Source organism: Gavialis gangeticus, unplaced genomic scaffold (genome assembly GCF_001723915.1).
Source record: "Gavialis gangeticus isolate Ggan-Ray unplaced genomic scaffold, GavGan_comp1, whole genome shotgun sequence".
Classification (NCBI taxonomy): domain Eukaryota; kingdom Metazoa; phylum Chordata; order Crocodylia; family Gavialidae; genus Gavialis; species Gavialis gangeticus.
Window position 1 is genome coordinate 164469506 of NW_017728992.1, and position 7918 is coordinate 164477423.

The 7918-nt window shown below is 42.7% G+C and overlaps 1 long non-coding RNA gene across 1 annotated transcript in view; it reads left to right on the forward strand.

Moving 5' to 3' along the window:
• Positions 1-347: 347 nt before the first annotated feature.
• The window catches only part of LOC109305123, a 56414-nt gene continuing 48843 nt past the window's right edge, over positions 348-7918 (forward strand). Inside the window, exon 1 of the long non-coding RNA XR_002099563.1 lies at positions 348-415. This is a non-coding gene — a long non-coding RNA (uncharacterized LOC109305123). The remainder of the gene's footprint in view (positions 416-7918) is intronic.

Genomic DNA, 7918 nt, shown 5'->3' on the forward strand with positions numbered 1-7918 from the left:
GTAAAATTAAGCATACGCAAAAAATATGTACAGGATAATGGGCTTAGCCGTCTGTCATGAAAAGACTTTATGTGCACTTAGTTTCAAGCATATGTATACATTTCTGCAAGATCCCTCCCCCTGAGGGAATGGAGTTCTGTCTTATTATGCATATAATTTCTAAGTTTTTTGGGACCTGACCTCAGTTGGGCCTCTAGCTGGTACCATAATGCAAATAAATGATTGAATCTATGCACAACTGTTTAAGAAGTTACTGAGATTCTATGGCTGAAGTAGAAATAGTTTAAGTGAGACTAACTGAGCTCTCATGCTGATTAGCTATAATCTCTACCTGTGTGTGCTGAAAAGTTTTCAGCTAATGGAGGGTCCAAGACTAGAAACCCTGTAAGAAGAGTTCTTCAGAGAATCAGTACAGGTAAGGAATTTTCCGTTTTTTCCTAGAATGCGCATGGTATTTTATTGATTTTTTTTCAACTTGATTACTACAAAAGACTGATGCTTTTTTTAATGACCTAAAATGATTTACAACATCTTTAATCAATTGTTTTACATCTGTATAGCTCTATTAAGTCTTTTGTTGAAATTAAAACCAGCTAAATGACATAAATAGACTCTAACTTTGCATATGTGCAAATGACAACAAAATAAGCTAATTCTTAGAAAATCATTATTGAGAGACTACTATTCTGATCTACGTTTCAGACAGTTGTACAGTTTTTTTGAGAAATGACAGTTAAAATCTCAGAGTTAAAAATACAAAATTACAAATCAATGGATAGTTAAATGTTTCTAAGATTATTCATAATCTCTTTGAGAATTCTGTTCGTTGTGGCATATGTTTTAAATCCCACTGACTTTAATAGACTATAAAGACACTTAAAATTTATCTGCTTTGTTTAGTATAGATTTTAGGAGTTGGTATTTATGTTTTTAAAAGTAATTACAGCTATTAAATCTATAATGAACATTATTTTAAACATTTATGTTTATTATTTTTAATTATTGGGTTTTTTTGGTGAAAATTTAGACCCTTTTCAGACAGGCCGGTAAAGGCATGATGGGATCTTAAGCACAATCCATAGAATCATGCTTCCTGACTGGGCTCCCAGTCGTGGGGGTGCCCTGTAACTAGTATTGGTATTTCTTTATTGTTTCTAGGAATGATATAGGTGTTCAGGTACAGTTTCAAGGACTTATCTGTGCCAGCCTTATAATAAAGTCTCTGCATTTGTATTCTGAAGTCATAAGTAGGTACAATAAAAAACTGCATAAAGTGGGGAGGATGGCTATAGTAATCTGAATGGGGGAGGCAATCTAGTGACAAATGATGAGGGAAAAGGCTGAAGTACTCGATGCCTTTTCTGCCTCAGTCTTCACAGGCAAGGTCAACTCTCAGACTGCTGCATTGGGCAGTACAGTTTGGGGAGGAGCAGCCGTCAGTGGTGAAAAAACAGGTTAGGGACTATTTAGAAAAGCAGGACAGGTACAAGCCCATGGGGCCAGATGGGAGGCATCCAAGGGTGCTGAGAGAGTTGGCTGATGTGATTGGAGAGTCACTGTCCATTATCTCTGAAAACTCGTGGCAATTGGGGGAGGTCCTGGATTACTGGAAAAGGGCAAATATAGTGCCCATCTTTAAGAAAGGGAAGGAGGAGGACCAAGGTAACTGCAGACCTGTCAGTCTCATCTCAGTCCCCAGAAAAATCATGGATCAGGTCCATGGAGGAGAAGGTGATTCAGGGATCCTGGTTTTCTTTGTTTAAAAATCACAAATTATCTGATTAAAAATAGCACTTTCTCTGATTAAGAACTCCCAAATCTGCATTTTTCCATGATTAAAATAAAGCACAACTATATACATAGGTATCAGTTGAACACAATATTTTATTGATATATTTGCAATTTTAAAGCAATTTGGAAACCTGCCATTGCCTCAATCAGATTAATAAAACAAAGGCTAAATACCTATACATTTTGGTGTTTAATTTTGAGTTCATCATGGAAAATCATAGTTCCCCCTGCCGTCTTTGCTCACCAGGATGCAGGTTCAGGTGCACCTGTTCTCCCCCACTGGTGAGCAGCCCTGATATGCCGATGCCCTGCCCATGCTGTTACCCTTCACTCCCCACCCACAGCCACCTAGACCCTGTTGGTGGCCCTCACTCCCCACTCAGAGTCCCCTCACCCTGACTGATGAGTCTCATTCCCCATCCAGAGCCCTCCAAGACATGGAGACCCTGGGGGGAGGGCAACAGGGCAGGGAGCCCAAGTCTGCAGCAGGCAGCCTGCCTCTGCCCCATGCACAAATTTGTAGGGCACCTGCCCCCCATGTCCCTCTGGGAGTGTGCGCAGCAGTAGGGAGCCAGCTTCCACACTGCCCCCAAGATGAGCCTCCCATAGCCTGCTCCCCCTTCCCCTCTTCCCCAGGCTCCATGCACCACCTTAGCTGTACAGCAGCACCAGCCCTGTCCAACTCCCTCGCTATGGGGGCCTCAATTCCCCCTGCCACCAGACTTACCTGCAGGGAGCTGCTCTCCAGGCTGCCTAGTGGCCATGTGCATGTGTACATTCTCACATGCACATGGCACCCAACTGCCTAACCACCCTCCTACCACTTCCACCAGCCTCTTTCAGGCTGGAACTCTGCCAGCCTGCAAGGGGAAACCCGTGTCCTGCATTTTTCTCCTTTAAAGGAGAAAATCTGGGGTTTACTGTGTTTTTCCATGGTGAATGGAAAACCTGGATCCCTGGTGATTAGGGACAGTCAGCATAGATTCACCGACGGCAAGTCATGCCTGACCAACCTGATGGCCTTTTGTGACAAGATAAGCGGCTCTGTGGACGTGGAGAAAGCAGCGGATGTGGTATACCTTGACTTTAGCAAGGCTGTTAGTGGAGTCTCCCACAGTGTTCTTGCAAACAGACTGAGGAAGTATGGGTTGGATGAATGGACTGTAATGTGAATAGAAAGCTGGTTGGATTGTCAGGCTCAACCGGTAGTAATCAATGGCTCAATGTCTAGTTGGTAGCTGGTATCAAGTGGAGTGCCCCAGGGGTCAGTTCTAGAGGCTGTCTTGTTAAATATTTTCATTAACCATCTGGAAGATGGGATCTATTGCACCCTCAGCAAGTTTGCAGATGACAGCAAGATGGGGGGTGTAGTAGATATACAGAAGGGTAGGGCTAAGATTCAGAATAACCTAGACAAATTGGAGGATTAGGCCAAAAGGGATCTTATGAGGTTCAACAAGGACAAGTGCGAAGGCCTGCACTTAGGACTGAAGAATCCCATGCACTGCCTGGAGAGTGACTGGCTAAGCAGCAGCTGTGCAGAAAAGGACCTGGGGGTTACAGTGGACAGTAAACTGGATATGAGTCTGCAGTGTGCTCTTGTTGCCAAGAAGGCTAACTGCATACTGGGCTTCACTGCCAGTTGGCGTGTTGCCAGCAGATCAAGGGAAGTAATTATTCCACTCTATTCTGCACTGGTGAGGCCACATCTGGAGTATTGTGTCCAGTTTTGGTCCCCCTGCTATAGAAAAGATATAGACAAGTTGGAGAGAGTTCAGTGGAGAGCAAGGAAAATGGTTCAGGGGCTGGGGCACATGACTTTTGAGAAGAGGCTGAGGGAACTGGGTTTATTTAGTTTGGAGAAGAGAAGACTGAGAGGGTATCTGGTAGCATCCTTTAACTACCTGAAGTGGGGGTCGAAAGGGGATGGAGCCAGACTGTTTTCAGCGGTAACAGACGATAGAACAAGGAGCAACAGTCTAAAGTTGCAGCATTGGAGGTTTGGGAAAAATTGTCTTGCTAGGAGGGTAGTGAAGCACTGGATCAAGTTACTTAGAGAGGTGGTGGAATCTCCATCCTTGGAGGCTTTTAAGGCCTGGCTTAACAAAGCCCTGGCTGGAATGATGTAGTTGGGGATGCTTCTGCTTTGATTGGTGGGGAGGCAAAATGAATTAGATGACCTCCTGAGGTCCCTTTCAACCCTAATTGTCTATGATTCCATGATTCTATATTAGTACCATTAAACAACATGACTGACATCTGTCATGTTTCATTTGCTTTCTCTCTCATTCTCTCCCCAGGGGGAGAATTGAGTGTACAATCTAATGTATTGTTTTAGAAGAGCTTTTGTTTTAAATAGATGCACTTCTTTAACTTTGCCTCCTTTTAACATAAGCACACCTTGAACTTGGAGCAGAAGAAACTAGTTTTTTTGGATTAAGGACAATCACAAGAAAACTATTTTCTGCACGGATAACATTTACCTTTATAATGAACGTTCCACTGTGCCTGAGATGCAGAATTGTTGACCAAGGTCCTTATCAGATACCAGTCTTCAGGTATTGTATAAAATAGGGTGGAATAATTGCGTTTCATAGAACTTGATAGAACTTATTTTTTGTTTTTTTTCTCCTCCTTTTGGGATACTGATTATGCTTAGTATTCTTACAATTCAATCCAGTGTTGTTGAATATAGCTTTAGTTTTTTGTATATGTAGTTATGCTTCATAACCTTTTTCAGTTCCATTGAATGACAAGGTAGCATCATCCAGTATTTGCAGTAATAAATATAGAGTATCACATGGAACACTGAAGTAACAGTATTTAGGGCAACATTAAAAACATTGACCACTATAATTCTTCCACAGTTTACAGACTTGTACCACTTGGAAAAATATAGTGGCTGCCTGAAAAGCACGAATATTCCTTTTTTTTAATCAGTCAAGTTCTTCATAATTGTTTACAGAATAACCATGAAGAATCTACTGTGTCAAAATATAGCACAGTATTGTAACTCTTCATCTGGAGGGAAAAGAAGAGTCTGGATAGGAGTAGTATTGTTTTGCAGTGCGTGTTGTGGGAGATTTAAAAATTGTTAAAATGGGACCAAATATCTAAAAAAACAACTTCCATGTAATTATAAACTTGTCCCAATAAAAGTTTTATTCCTGATACTGGATGGATGATTTTTAATTTGAGTGGCACAATTTAATGGAAGAACAACATTTTGAATGACAACAATTTTAATGTAAGAGACTGTGGCAAGGTAGCATCCCTCACTAGCCGCAGCTAGCTCCCCACCTGCCTCTGGGCACACTGCCCACCTGTCTTTCCTGCCACGCTTTATTGGTAATTAATAAATTGTTAATTAAGGTGGGAGGCAGGCTGCCCATTGTTACACCCCGATATTAGGGGCATTTCTGCAGCTCCCGTACCACCGCTACACCACGGCCCAAGCCTCACAGATAGCATCTCAGGCAGTTAGTTGGACCCTTGCCTTCGCCCATTAGCTGTGGCCCCCAACCATGGGGACCTTCGGCTTCTGTAAGCCCTGACCCTGTCTCACGCCCAGTTGGGACCCTGAGCTCCCTTGCTTATCATAGGCGTCCCTCATGGTGTGCCCTGGCCCTTTTGCCCCTTAGGTCCTGGCCCCTGCATTGACCAGTTGAGTCCCTCAGTGGGGTCTTTGCCTCCTGCCTACACTTTCTGGAGTGGGGTTCCCCATTCCTGGCTTAGAAGCTCTGGGGAGCGTGCCTGGCCCTACGGGGTCTCTCCTTAACTGGCGCAGGTGCTTTCTGAAGCTTACCTGGCCTCTACTCCTCACTTTGATCTTATTCCCAATGCACACAGCAGGACTGGTGCTCCAGGGTCTCACCAGGGACTTTCACTCCCCCCTGGGGCAGTAGGTCATTGTGCTCAGCCTTAGATGTTATTTCTAACCCACCAGAAAGTGAGGGCTGGGGTTAAGGCACCCCTACTTGCCTTTCGCAGGGGTGATCACTAGCCTGGTATTTCCTGGGGCTCCCACACCACTGAGAGCCCCACCAGGCCACCCACTCCCGGCAGGGTGCAGGTTTAGGTCATGCTGAGGATCGGGAGCCTCTTAAACCATCCCCTACAGCTCCCCCCTTATCTCCAGGATGGTACCAGCGGCCTTGCAGCCAGGCGATGTTGCTGCCTCCTCTGCCAGCAGGGAACTGATGCGGTTATAAAGGCAGCCAGGGATTTAAAATGGCTGCTGCAGTCAGGCACCTGCTGGCAGCTTGGCTCAGGCCCTTTAAGTGGCAGGCACCTACAGTGCCCTGCCACCGAGACAAAATAGGAAAAACTGAATTAAGTACTTGTGTACTCATGAAAATAAAACTTAAGGAAAAACACTAAAGTTAGTTCCTGATGAAGTAAAGAACTGTCATGAGCTAGTTTATGTTGGTCAGTACATTTTAAGGATTCATATGCATCTTCCTGTTAAGTAAGCTAGCTGAATTGGTAATAGTTTAATCGTTTCCATTAAAAACCCAATATTTTCTAGTACTTGTCATTGCACTTAATGTGATTGATTTGTGAAAGTCCTTGAATAGATCTGCAGGAGAACTATTACCATATTGTGACTACGATGTTGAAAAGCAAATCTTTGAAGTATCTTTACAGCACGGCTCTAACAGCACCACTACTGTAAGAGCTCCAGTGGTAGGAAGTTCAACATGAATAATAGTTCATGATGGAGCACTGCTTTGTATGTCTTGTACAGATATGCTGCCAGTCTTAAGTAAGGCAAAATTGGTTGTCATGAAATTTTAAAAATATATGTTTTCTTTCTTAAAGCCCAGAATGAAACTGTGGGAAGAAGAATGTAAGAATTAACTGAGTTTAAAGTCTCACAATTGTTAACTTATTTTTATATACACAGGTATAGAATTCAGATTTTGTTTACAAAGAACAATAAAGATGAGGGAAGAGGTATGACAGAAAACCCTGGCGCTTAAAATAAATTACAATGAGTTTTGCTTTTCAGCAGAACTTATTGGTACACATAGGGCGTGTCCCCACAAGCATGCACATGCAGGATTCTGCGCTTCCCATGGGACAAATAGCAGTGGCATGTATTTAAGGTTACTGCAAACCACACATGCACAGTTGTTGGGACATGCCCATACAGTGCTGCACGAAATGGGGCTACACTACTACCAATTCAGGAGGAAGGTAGTTGGGTGAGAATTGTGCCTCTCACCACAGTGACAGCTCATCTCATGCGAGGTGGCTTTGTGCCATATAGACATACTATAGCATTCTAAGCATTATGTAAAAAGGTCTCAGCAATCATTCTGCCTTGTTTTCTACGTACAAACCTTTTCCACTTGCGCAGCGTTTTCACAGAAGTTGGGAACTACCACTGGTGTATCTAAATTTTTTATCATCTTTGCTGTTGGACCTCTCTATAAAGTTTACTAAAGCAGAGAGGTATCATTAGAAAATACAGAAGTTTTTTTACTTTTTACTAGGGAGAATCTCCATTTGCCTGGTAGAAACCAAAAGCATGCAAACTTCAAGCTCTTTCTCCTGCATCAGAAATGGCATTTCCCATAGAAAAATAAATGGACTCAAAGTCGACCTCGGAGAGTTCCTGCTGAGGTAAATGAATGCCAGACCAGGATCACCCCAGATTTGGGAAAGCAGAGACCAGGGGAAGAATGGCAGCTGTAACTTGAATGCCTGTACACACCGTCTCTGACATACTTAATAAAAAGGCTTATGGCATGATTGCCTACTACAGCAAGGTATTGGATAAGATGGCCCAAGAGGTTCCTTCCAGGCTTGTTTTCTGTGTTCATAAGCCATTATAACAGACCTTCATATTGTCTTGTATTATCAGAGAAGGGAATTGAGAAGCTAGCTTATACTGACCATAAATTTCTACTGGAGAAAATTTCTGAGAAAATTTCAAGCTGCAGAAATATTTGTCAATCTCCATTTTAAAACTACTTAGGTATTTTATTTGGAAAAGGATGTGATGTCTTTTGTAATGGAATTTGATGAAGTAGTGGAAAATTACTAAAATATTTTGCTTTTGCAGGGTATACACATTTGCATCTGTTTTCCTGTAAAAAAAAAAAAAAAAAAAAAATTACCA